The sequence below is a fragment of the Perca flavescens genome, chromosome 3 (genome assembly GCF_004354835.1).
Source record: "Perca flavescens isolate YP-PL-M2 chromosome 3, PFLA_1.0, whole genome shotgun sequence".
NCBI classification, from domain to species: Eukaryota; Metazoa; Chordata; class Actinopteri; order Perciformes; family Percidae; genus Perca; species Perca flavescens.
The window spans coordinates 31,182,955-31,197,066 of record NC_041333.1 but is presented as its reverse complement, the minus strand read 5'-3'; positions in this window follow the sequence as shown (position 1 = coordinate 31,197,066).

Below are 14,112 nucleotides of genomic sequence, written 5' to 3'. Positions count from 1 at the left end.
CACTAGAGTGGAACCTGTTAGCATTTTTCTCTGATCAGGAGAGGTTTCCAGTACTTGGGGGGAGTAGGGATGAAATTAATGACTCACAACTGAACTATTCAAACTAATTTCCAAGAATGTGTTATTCTTGTAACAATACTGGGATGAGGTTCTTGGCTACGGTGCTCTCAAAATTATATTTGTGATGCAGTGTTTTCCGCTGTTGCTAAGGACACTATCTCTGTTTGACACATGAATCTGACATCAAACAATGGTCTCATCTTCCCAAATAATCCTCCCAGAGATCTATCCAGCACAGGCAAAGCATGTGACTGTTTTTTTTTCTCTGTAGCATCATCATTTCATTCACATTCTGTGACGTATTTACTTGCACAAGCTGTGAGTGATGCAACCTGTTCACGTAAGTGTTGAAAGGAGGCTCTTGAGTTGACATATTTGTGAAATTAGGCACGTGCTGGAGATATCAAAAGCCTGCTTTCACTTTTTCCCTCATTAGTGTGAAGCCATTGTCTGCAAACACAAGGTTGAAATTTATATCAGACAAATAGGACCAATATTTGGAGCACATGAGGGATTTCTTTAAGCGATGCGATGATTTCCAACCCACCAACCAACCATCAGAAAAGGGTCTGGAGCAGATTTTTCCATTCTTTCATGGCAAAGGCTCCATTGCATTTCTGGGAAGTCATGGAAAAGCCGACCTGACAGCAGTGACAGTAAAACGCCAATGACACCTGTGACATTTTCCAGTAGTCCTGGTGTCAGCCAGCACATGTGGCCAATTTGTGGAGGCCAGAACCTGCAAATGAGTTTCAGGGAACATGGAGGGATATTTTTCACCATGATATCAGACTAAGAATGTATAAAGAGTTGCTGTGCATACTCAACACATGACTGACTGTAACAAAACCTGAAGTAAATGTGATGATTTTTGATTTTACAGATTCATTTTTTTTAATCAGCTTTAAAAAGCAAGTGGAACTTTCTTGAATAATCCATGTGAGGTAAATTAGGGTAATAAACTCATAAAGTTTTATTATTATTTTATTATTCCTTTGTCAGTCAACTACTTCTGCACACTTTCACATGCCATGTTATGTCTTTAGAATGTTTAGATCATTTATGACATCTGTGAATGCATTCAGACTTTTGATTCATATTCACAATTCTTCAGGCATTTCATCCCACTGAAATACATGGGAAGTTACATTTTGTTCATCTTTGGGCCTTTACAATTCCTCTTTAACCTATTCACACTCATTTGAATTATCACTTCAAAACTTTATTCAAACTTGAGCAGATTTGGTACTTTGTCAGGTTAGCTCAGCTTTTCCTTTTTTGGTTTTTTAGTAATCACAGCTAAAGTTTCATTCTCTTGTCAGACCTTTATTTTTCTTTTCTTTTTTTTGAAAGTGTATGAGTATAACACACACTCTCTTTCTTCTAGCTATTTACCTTACTGCACTTACTAACCTAGCCCTAACCCTTTTGGCACCAGTGGCACATCAACTTCGTTGGAAATTTAAATTGCTTTCAGCCTTCACACAAAAACTTACTGACAATCTAGCTATTGGCACTCCTTACAGCTGACACTATTTACAGTGCACAATCTCTGGTGCTAGTACAAACTCTTCAGTTCAACTGCTTTCAGTGTTTTTGTAACTCAAAACTTCCTAGAGGACTTAAACTTCAAATTTAAACAGATTTGAACTGCTCTGCTCTTACATTTCAAAAGTCACTTGAAACTCTTTCAGTGCTTCAACTTTAACCTAAACTCCCATTCACCATCTCGGATGCAAACCATTCAAATCTTAAAACAGAGTTTGAATGTGCGATGGATAAATATTTAGCCTTTTCTAGTTTTCACACTAAACTTTGAGCAAAATAGGCATAACAAGGGGTCATTTTAATGCTTACTTCATGTTTATTCCCTTTTGTAATTTTACAATTAGAAAAAAATTACCCAGATTATCAGATATCAGCCTAACTTTCTGATGTAGCCCAACATTTCAAACTTGTGTTTCCCAGCTCACAGATAGTGAAGGTATGTCAAAGGGGCTCTCTGAAAGTATTTACTAGCTGATTTACAGGTCCTGTAATGAGCACAATTAAAGTTTATGTTCCTGAAAGCAGTGTGGAACATGCTTATGAGGCATGCAGGTATTTTAATGTAAGCTAATTTGTGTTTTTTAGCAAACAACGCTGTGGTTTTCCCCACTGTAAAGGCAGCACCTCCAAATGATTTGTTGGAGAATGGTGGAAGAAACAGAGAACAGTAAAAAATGGTTTAGCTGCAGCCACAATATATCAGGAATAAAGTCTGTTTGAAAAGAATTAAAGGAGGAGTTTTCTGTGTAAAAAAAGGCGTATTCTTGCCCAGACAGCTGTCTTATAAGTGCGCTCAGCACAAATGTTTTACATAGTATGAGACATTTTGAAAGTTTTCCTTATAGCATATAATTAACTGACCACACGGGTGTGACATCTGACACAAGTTTTTACCTGGGTTTGTGCATTAGCAGATGTATAACAATAAACTTGTATAGTTGTGTAGCAGAAAATGCTTAACAGTGTTAAAGAAAAAAGACTTGTAAGTTTGCTGTAATTGAGCTATCAATCAGCCTGTCTGCAGAGAGCTCTGCTTGTTGTCCTGGCTGATAAGTGCGGGTGAGGGGGGGAGTCTGGGTCTGGATCCCTCCTCATCTCAGGAATGCGTGCAGGTTCCTCTCCAAAAGTGCTGACGTCAGGAGTGGCCTTGGATTGAAAAACAGCCAGGTCACAATAGAAATGACAAGCAGGTTGTGCTATTTGGCTTATCTAATTAAAAGCTCATCTTAGGTTTGTCATTTTTATGATTTGAGAGGAACAATTAAGTTTAATAGACTCTTTGTGTAAGTAAAGTTTCACTGAGGCATTGTGTGAGAAGTCCATTTATTTGTAGACCTGAACAGCAGCTTTATATGTCAGTGTGTTTTCACTTTAGATAGAGGTGAGCACTGTTGTAGAAGTTGCTGTAACTGAGAAGCAACTTTAGGAAAATTACCATTAGATGCATTTGAATTGTGTAAAATCATTCATCTAATGATGTCCACTGAATTTTAGGAGTTAAGTGTCATCTCTTTTTGTGTCTGCATTCCACCCTGAAAATGCGTCATTTCCTTCTACTTTATTTTCCGTCTAGTCGCCTTTATCAGAATTCCATAGACTCCAGGGAAAAACCTTGGCTGAGTTAACAGTTTTCATTGAGAATAATTTTCTACTGAAAGAATAATGCCAATGATATTCTATACTTTTGTTATTGTCATGAAATCCCATGAAAAGACCAAAAAGTAGCAAAGAATTTGTCTCACATTGCCAGACGTTTCTTCACAGCGCTGTGGAGGAGGGTCTGGCTTGTCCACACAACATTCTGGGATAGGCGAAAAACGGGCTTTGGTTTATTGGCATTTCTTTAAACCAATCACAATCGTCTTGGGCAGTGCTAAGCGCCGGATGTAGCAACGGTGCCTTTTCAAAATAGCCTCGGGAAGAAACTTGTTTTGGTGGAAAATGTGCACATAGGGAGGCAAACACTATAATTAAAATGGCTGTTGAGTTTGTGATGACAATTTTACTCCAAAAAACATAAATATAATGTGAATGTCGGTTCTAGCTCAGAGGATGTTTCCTGAATCGACCGGAGTTTAGAATGCCAACACAAGGAAAGAAGTGTGGGACATCCCGGCCGAAAACGAGGGACATCCGGCGGAACCTCCAGCAGCACTGGAACAATCCCGTAAATGAAACATTGTCGATATAAACTAGCAAAAGATTGATCTTTCTAACAAGTGTTGTCTGATATAACTTCTTGTTGTGCAAAACAGTCAGCCACACTGCTGCACTGGGTGACATGTTACTTCATTACCATTAACACACACAATGTAGTTTATTTTGTGATTTTCTTAATCTTTTTCAAAATAAAAACTATATTGTGATTTCTGTCATTTTTGGGGTTATCGTAACGGTCATTTACATCCTCACGTGGAGCAAATGTGCTTGGGCCTGAATGCCACTACAGGGTTGGGAAGTTGGCGACAAGTAATTAATTTTCATTGGATTTGTTGTAAATGAGAATAATATAGAAAACAACCCAGTCATCAGCCTTATCCTTTATGTTTGATTGTCAACTGACTGTCTGCAGAATAGCTTTCTCTAAAAAAAAAAGACATATTGCAGTTAAGATTTACACATTTTTAACTGTGTATATGTCTAGATACCATTAGGGCTGAGTAACAAAATATGTTCTCAACTCTTCCCTTTTGTAAACACACCAAAGACCAAGATTTAAAAAGGAAATTATGTTGCAATGACAGATTGACACAGTGTGAGTGGGTAGTTGCCATGGTAATACTCTCACATCCTTGAATGATCCAAACAAACATAAGAGGATAAAAGAAGGGATTGTTAACAAAGTAAAGACGTCACTTATGTGAATCAAGCATGAGCTAAGGTGAGATCATTCTGCTTTATCACTCCTCTGTCTATCTACTTAAAGCTGCAGTATACAATATTTTTATAACAGTAATGGATCCAAAAACTCTGTGTAATGTTAAAGGTGCCGTCGCAGCTCTAGAGTGCGACCAATTTGGTAAAATTGTAAGGGTGCGACTAAGATTTTTCCTAGGTCGCACCAGTGCAACTAACGTCCTCGCATCCGCTGCCTCTCTCTCCCCCCTCCCATTCACACACACACGGCTCCCCTGCAACATGGAGAGACACAGCGCCGCCGGTCCAAACTCCCGACATTTGTCTACAGTTTTAATTGTTATTAACACAGCTGTATATTGTTAGATATGAGAGAGAAACCTGTATTGGTACCAGTGTTTCCATTGGTAACTCTCTGTTATTGTGGCCGCCACGGCGAAAGACACATTAGAAGTTATTAAATGCAACTAACTTCAGTTCGTTGAGTAATAGCGTGTAAGATGGAGCCTGCTGGATCATAGTTCATAAAAATGCAGCGCAGTGACGATACATACATTTCATAGACTACACAAGATGTGTGTAACGGCGCTGACCTGCCAAAGCGCATTCGACCCGTGCTGGACCAATTCATAATGAGTCAGCCGTCACTCTGTGAGTAGCATACGTTTCAGTCCATCACACATGTAGGAAAGGTCCGCAGGTTGGAGTCGAACCTCTATATTTACCAACTGAGCTATCCGGGCATCCTCTTTCTCTTTTAATCAGTCTGTTACTGTTGTCGAAAACAAGTGAAGGAGCTTTCTCAGATATATATATATATATACATATATATATATATTTTTTTTTTATATATCCTAGGCTATTTATTTCCGATAACTTTCATTTACATGTGTTGTAGCTGTATATTTTCAAACTGGTAAAGGAAACCCTGTCTTTGCATTTTATTTTAATCACAATCTGTTTTACTAAAAGAGCTTGTGAAAAGTGGCTTTGACTTAAAACTGAACATTTAACCCACTTTGTAAAAAAATACAGAGCTATATATCGTGTATCGCCATTCGAAGCGAGGAAAAATTTGGATGCACCTACATTTTGTGCTGGTGCACCTAAATAAAAAAGTTAGGTGCACCAGTGCAACCAAGGCAAAAAGTTAGTCTGGAGCCCTGCGTCGGTAGAATCGAGCCTACAGAGAATTCTCCCTTAACTCTTTAGTTCCCTCAGCGTTACGGAATGTTTTTCGCCTCTTTCAGCTCATTGTTTTGGTTCACTCTCATGGCTTTCATGAAACTTGCAAGCAGCTGTTTTCAGAGCTGAAGGGCTATTACTTTCGCAAAATGTTTATTTTTCATCTATAAGTCAAAGTTTTTCATTCGAAGTGTACATTTACCTGTTGATTATTTGGTCAGAAGATGCCTACTGGCCCTTTGAGGTGGAAGAAAGGACCCCTGTCGTCCTGTCTACATGTGGAAAATCTCACAAGGAACAATGTCATTTTTAATTTAGTAACTTAATAAGATTTACTTTGAGGTCATTTTAAACTTTTCAATGTTTGCTAAACTATTTCTTCTTAATTAAATTTGCTTCTACTCAAGCAGAATGTCAGCAAAATAGCAGCTCTCTCATTCTGAGCAGCATGTTGGTAGCATTTCAATCAGTGCACCGATGATGTCATCTCTGTGAGCTGAGCAGCCAAGCAGCCCCCCCCTCCCGCACCCAAACACACACACACACACACACACACACACACACACAGCTGTTATTTAAGTAAACAACTCTATACACACACTGTACCAACCCCAACCCTGACCACAGAAGCACCTGTTGAGGAGCACTTGCAGGTCCACACAGGTGAGTAAACCAAACCACATATCTGGGCCCTGAGGGATGACACTGTACATACAGGAGTGATTCAAGCAAACTTTGGGTTCTGTTTTCTTTTAATCCTTCGTGTCAGCTCATGCTAAGAGACAAGTCAATTGACAGGCCCACCTTTCTGTGCTTTTGCACACCAAATGAATTGAAGTTGTCAGGCCTGCTTCTTTCAGCCATAAAGTTATGAAATACAGTCATTATGGGTCTGTATGTTTTCATTCATGAGGTCAGTTTGTAAAGCAAACAGACAATGTGCAACATATTGAAAACTCAAGCTTGTGCACAAGAGAAATGAATAGGGAGATTTAATGATGCCTGCTACAGTGAAAAGAGAAATACTTAGCGTACTGAGACTGAATCAACATTTGAACTGCTTCAATCAAGAGAGCAGACAGCCAACGCCTGCCCCCTCTGTGCAGACGCCTTTCCTTACGTAAGTCAGGGCCTGAAGAAACATCTGGAATTCAACTCCTCCAACATCAGACCTCAGAGTGCCCATGGCAAAAGGTTTCACAAATGGACCACACGTTGTACATCACTTTGGTTTGGAAATATTATTTTTCAATCGTGCAGGTCTCACTTCATATGTCATTACTTTCCGCATTTGATTTCTCTGCTGGCCAGCTGCTCTGCATAGTATCAAATGAACAAAACCTCATCTACAGACGCACAGCTGCTGACGACAGACTATGAGCTTTAATATTGGCTCAGGTGTTCCAGTACTTAACATGAAATCCAGACTAAACATCTTCCCATATTAGTCCAAATAGTTTAGTCGTATTAGTATTAGTAAAGACATTCAGGAAATGGTCGATTTATAAAAGTAAATATGACGTTCTGAACGAATGTTGAAAGCAATACAGCATCAAACATGAACAGTGGTATGCTGCATTCCTTCTGTATCATCTGCCATTTTCAAAAGCAATGTATTATGCAATATTCAAACAAGCACGCAGAAGTAGCAGGAATAGTCAAGCAAGTTGAGTGTTTATTCATCTTAAAGCTGTAATATTTGTTTGGGCCACTCTGTGGCAGCGTAACAAACAGTGGCATATTAGCACTTTAGAAAGTTGCTGTGGCAAACGTGTTAGCAAAAATTGCTTCATTACACATCTGTAGAACTGAGGAAAACTCAGGCTACACTCTCACTACTACGTTTTGGTTTTCAGAGCCCCTGAAACAGACAAGCTTGGAAACACTGCTGACACCATTTTAGTTACTCCGGGGTTGCGTTGTAGTCTTGAATGGCAGAAATGGAGACCTTTGGAAATGATGACGCAGACACTGAGATTAGTTCTAAGACGGGGACCGTTTTCATGTCATAAGGTGTGGATGTAGCCTCAGACTAGGGGAAATCTGTCTGAAAATGTTGTCACAATGAGCAACATCTTTCACTTTGTACATAGTCAATTGTTCCATGATAACTGCAATATATAACATGGATCAGTGTAGCTTTAAAGCCACTACGTAGAATTTGAAAATTTCCAATTTTGGAACCCGTCGATTGCTAGACTGCATCAACCTGGTGGATTTCACCAGGGCTTTTTTTCTACAAATAAAGCCTAAAGCCATCAGATTAATTTGAAAGATGCTGTAAAAAAAATTGCACAGGGCATTAAATAGTCATATATACACAGAGCTATTCCAGTCTGACAAAAACCTTGTGATCAGCTCATTAGTGCTGCAAGGCTTCTTCAGTTCGTCTTCTGAGTGGAAATGAACCCCGGTTAACAGATCAGGGTTGGCTTTGTTTTCAGGATCTACTAAAACAGTGATTCCCAACCAGGGGGACGTGTATCCCAGGGAGTACTTCTGCAGTTACCAGGGGGTAAATGCAAAGATTATATCCAACGACTGCAATTTGAAAATTTTGAAATTATGATTAAAAAAAAAGAATATATATATATATATATATATATATATATATCCACATATTAACATTAAGTCAACTGTAACACCTCAACTCCACATGTTGCAGTTATGTAAGAGAAAACTAGTTAGCAAGCATGCACAGAAATTTTAACAGGTAGCTAAAAGTAAGACCTCTGGAAAAATAGCACCTGCAATGCAGGAGCTGATCCTAAATAAACAAACAAACAAACTTTGGGAATCGATGAACGGGTGCGTGAGTTCATCTGACAGGGCTGTGGGGGTACCTCAGACCCAAAAGGTTGGAAACCACTGGACACTGGGTGGCCTGACGGATTAATGCACCCACTATTCATGCTACTGTCTGACCTGTGTCAGACAGTAGACCATGTGTGTGTGTGTGTGTGTGTGTGTGTGTGTGTGTGTGTGTGTGTGTGTGTGTGTGTGTGTGTGTGTGTGAATCAGAACTTCAAAGACCTTCGCCAAGGTTGTGTAGTTCCATTAAAGGAAACTGAAGCTTGCCACAGAAACTGGGTGAAAGAGGCACATATTCACACATCAAGTGAAAAGGCAATATTTATGGTGTGTCAGACCACAGCTTACTGCACTTTCTCCCTCTCTGTGCTTCCCTCCCGCCCTTGTCCTCTTTCTTACGCACACAAGCACACACACCCATCACAATACACACAACCTCTCGCCCTTAAACACATTCCTACAGTTGTTACAATAATTCTGCGTGTGTCTTTCTGCTGAACCTGCAGCGTCTGCTGACGTCTAGCCGCATCACCTGACGACCTCTGGGGCCAGCAGCTAATTGGCCTGTCTGTGAACTGAGGGCAGCTTCGGTTTTTGAGATGGGCCCAGCTGGTACTGTACAGAGTGATCCAGACTGGAGGAGTCATGGGGTGAATGTATACATTTGCTTCTGCTCTTAATCCCCTAATTAGGCCAAATTGAGTGTATGACAATCTGATGATCTTGCCTGGCCACAGGAATTTTCATAAGATGAGCAAAGTGTTGTAACTCACAAGTGAGAAATGGATTGTGGGTAGACAAAATAACATAAACACGAGAAGTCATTTTTCTTTATAGGCTATAAATTAAACCCAGAGTGGTTTTTAATCCTGGCTTATAGAGTGGCTTTTTGATCTGAAAAAAATGCACTATTTTCTTTGTCACTAGGGGTCAGACAAAAGCAGACAGACACACAGCCCTGGCATACAGTGCTTTAAAGGTGCTCTAAGTGATGTGACGCGTTTTTTAGGCTACAACATGTTTTGTCACATACAGCAAATATCTCCTCACTATCCGCTAGCTGCCTGTCCCCTGAACACACTGTAAAAAAATGCGGTCTCTGTAGACAGCCCAGGCTCCACAAACAGCAACAAAAACAAACGGCAACAAAAACAAACTGCGCCAACCTGCACAACGAACCATAACAAATAACCAGCCAATAACCGACAAGAAGGAGCTGGTTGAGTCATGAACGCGCATCGTGGAAGTAGCCTACGTGCTAACGCTGCTGCAGTGATGGCTCAACCAGCTCCTTCTTGTTGGTTATTGGCTGGAACACTGTTTGTTATGTTTGGTGGTGCAGGTTGGCGCAGTTTGTTTTTGTTGCCTTTTGTGGAGCCTGAGCTGTCTACAGAGACCGCGTTTTTTTACAGTGTGTTCAGGGGACAGGCAGTTATTGGATAGTGAGGAGATGTTTGCTGTATGTGACAAAAAATGTTGTAGCCTAAAAAACACGTCACATCACTTAGAGCACCTTTAACCTTATGTTGTTATGGCTAACATGTTTGCATAAAATAGCCTTGTCATGCATCCAGTTCACCAGCTAGTTGCTTACTGTATATCTCTTGGTGTTGGGCAGTTAGTATACAGCTTGTCCAGCTTGTCTGAGCTTGTGTGTAAATGGCTGCCTATGTTTATTTATAATCAGGATTGATGACAGCAGTAAGGTCTCAGCAACCCAGCATAAAACCGCTCATGGGATTGCTCAGACTTACGCTTGATTATCAAGCACTCAATCAAGGAGTCAACGTTATGCTTGTCCATATAAAACAGTCAGAGTTTCGGTGGGTTATTGCATTACTCACGACCCGACGAAGGTTTTCACCATCAGCAGCTTTCTCCACTGCAGCAGGTGTCCTGGTAACAGCGTTGAATCTGCGTGCTTTATCCTCCAGTGTCGATAATCCAAGATGGAATGCTTTCCTATTCCTTAAGTTTTTTGACTTTGTTTCGGCAACTCGTCTTTCCTTCTATCAGTATGTTACTCATCAATTTTGAACAGAATCCAAGTTTTGTTTTTACATGAAAGAAAGCTTCAGTGATAAAGAATAAGTGGTTTAACTGGTTGGTTTGGCAAATGCGCGACTGGTTAACGTTCCCACTTCCACTAAAGAACAGTAGCCTACACAGCTGCTTCCCTAAGCTTTTTAATGGGAAGCAAATAGGGCCAGTCTTTACCAATGTCTGGGAAAACACCAGGGGATTTTAACTTTGTGAAACATATTAGATTGAATGACATGCAGTTTGTCTATGGTGTGCTCTAGACTCTTCCTCTTGACGTATGAAAGTATTGTGCAATTTTTTTTTGGCCAATGCACCTGCACTGAAGATTTGGGCTCATTGGACTTCTGGTCATTGCCTAAGCTAGCTGCTTTGCTGTTAAATTGCTTTGGAGCTTTGGAAACACAAAATTAAATATCTTTTCATCACTCATGTCTCCATCATAATCTTGCTAAATGTAATGTTAGTCTGCAGGATTATCGGTATTACAATGGGTTGATACCATGTTGATAAGGACAGGGTTTATCTTCAGCAGTCTGGTTTAGCTCATATTTCCATCTCTTGCTTCATCCACAGAGGTCTCTGCCCAAATAATGTGCCCTGCTCACTCTCACTCCTGCACATTCAAAAAGAGAAATTGTTTATAAAGTGCTGAAGAAAAGGATTATATTCCCTTCAACTTAATATGTTTCCATGTGCTTATCCAGGAGCTGGGTACTGTAATATATCACTACTTTTATGTAAGAGTACGCCGGCTGTCTTTGATTGCTTGAATTCATTGGTTTTGTGACGAGCACATTTCCGTTTTACTGTAATGTGACAAAATGTGTTATTGATTGAGAAGTGTGACTTCAGCTAATTACGGCTTGCTGAGGCGTGTCTGTGGAGGTCAGTGGCTCTACATGTCTACACTTTTTATGCATTTTGGTGGATTCTTTCTCTAATCCATATTTAGCGAAACTGGCCCTTTTGGCAGCCGTGAGTTTAAATAAATAATGCAGAGATGGAATATGAGTAGGTCTCCCCCAGTGATTGAGCGTGGAAATACTAACGTGCACTAAGATGGAGTATTTCTGCGAGGGACAGATTCATGTGAGTTGTCCTCCTTGTGCCAAAGTGATGCGAATATCTGTGCAGGCAGGGCTTGAATAAACATTTATATTACCCCACTCAGCAAAACACATCTTCCAGACTCTCTGAAGAATTTAAAGTATTTCTCTCGAGTGTGACGAAGCACTATCATTTCCAAGAAAGAGCAAGTAGCCGGGGCTCAGAGACATACCAAATCTTTACAAGCTGGAATTTAGCTTTATGAGAATAATCCCTATATGTGCATGCTACGCACAGGATCCCACAATACAGCTTCCTCCTCCATCCGAGACAAAATACTCTGACCTCTGGAAAATTCCACTCAGCGGTCCAAGACCATGTCCTGTGATAAGAAACATGTTATTCCTGATGGTGACAGAGAAAATAACAATTTGGGATTTTTTTTAAGAGGCTGAAAATCAAAAATGAGTCATAAAGTTTACAAGGTTCTGCTGGCTTTGTTATAAAACGTGACAGTCCAGCTGTAAATTACAGATATTTCTAAGTCACAGACGCCAAACAGACACACATTAAACTGACAGAACCCATCAGGTCAGGTTTTGTCTCGGTTGTTGCCTTCAAAAGTGGTAAAAGAAACAAAAGAATGTACACATATTCAAACTAGTAGATTGCATAATAGCAAAAAAATTTATTTTTCAGAAATAGAGACAGAAGCCAGGACTGCTGTTTCTCAACATCAACTAATTCTTATGTAACAGGTAACAGTGGAGAAGGGAGGACACTCTTGGAGCATCTCTTTCTAACAGACAATTTAAGAATATAGACGGTCAAGGATTGGAATTATATGAATTTGTGATGATGATATGGATATTTTTTATTGACGGTTATGTTCCAGGGGAGGAAGAAGTACTCAGTACGTTAATTTAAGTAAAAGTAGCAATTCCACAATATGTAAATGTTACAAGTACAAGTTCTGCATTAAAAAAAATCTGTTAAAGCAGCAATAGCCAATATTTTTCTATTAAGAATTGATCATGTGAACAGTATGTGAAAAGTATCCGCCTTACGGAGCGTTTGAGCTCCTTTCAGCTCATTGTTTTGGTTTTCCTGCTTGCAACTTAACTGTTTTGGTTTACACTCACCGGCCTCATGATTTATTTTTCCAGCCGAAGCAGGCACTGTACACTACCTGCTCAGCAGACAGTTACAGTAAGCTACTAACTGGTAAACATAGTGGAGCATTGAGCAGCTAAAGAGCCAAATATTTCCCTCAGGAGGTGGTGGAAAACAAAAACAGAGCTAAAAGAGGGTGAATATTAGACTAACATTCATCAGGTGGCCACAAACATGACTCCAAATGAATGCTAGTGTTGTTCCTTGTCTGCGTGATGTATACTGTAGCCCACCATATCAACACAAAAGGTGATAATGTCAATGTTGTGTTCATAACTTGTTTCTGCTGCCCTGGAGTAGCCAAAAAAAATTAACTATTACAGTTTTATAGTACAGTACAAATACCTGTAGTATACTTAAGCACAGTACTTGTGCAAATGTTCTTTGTTACTTTCCACCACTGTTCTATTCAGGGATTGTTGCTAATTTACTATCTTAAAAATTCCTCATTCATCATTAGACATTATCATGACCATTATTGGTATGATTATTAGTAGCAGAGGCATTTGGAATACCATGATGGTGACAGTAGCAGTAGAAGCAGGAGTTGTATAAGTAGATAGCGGCTGGCTGATATTCAGTTTCCAATAAAAAGCTTGGCCTGATATATCAGCCTGACCTGAGCACAGTCTGTACTTTGTTGACAGTGGAGACTAAAAGCAGCAGAGGAGATGTGTGATCAGACCCAGCCTGTGGTAAATCATGACTCAGCAGTGTAGCACGATAAGCAAAAGATGTTCGAACAAGCCCAGATGACATAGAGATGAGAGAAACTGTATTTCTGCTCCTCCTATCTGTCTGCATGTCAGACTCTTTCTATTGTTTGTCTGATCTAATGTGTGTTTACTTCATGTATCCATGGACGTCTACCATTCTACGTATCTGACCATTTTGTTATTGATTTGATCTTTCCTGTGTTTTTATTTCCAGTCCATCCATTCACCTGACTGTCACTGCTGCGGTGTCGCTGTTAGACTCTTTTCTATATTACAGTTTTTTTGGATTGCTTGAGCACGATTTTCAAAACAGGGCCCGTGTTTTCAAAACACTACACACAATTAGCACAACCACACACCCAATTAGCAAAACACTACAGATCCTTTGCATAATTTAACACTCTTGTAAAAACTATACACTTTTGTGTAAAAACCACACTTTGTTACCATATGAAACACACACGTTTCACATTACTATACTCTGTTTGCACGAGTTACACTCTTCTGTGATAAACCTAAAACACTTTTAGCACTTCTACTTCCCTATGATTAGAGTAGGCTACCATCAACAAAGTACAAATATAATGTAAATTCACCAAACACTACACAAGACCAATGTTGCAGACTGAAGAAACTCATTTATTTCTCAACACGCCCAAAATGTTGACATGGA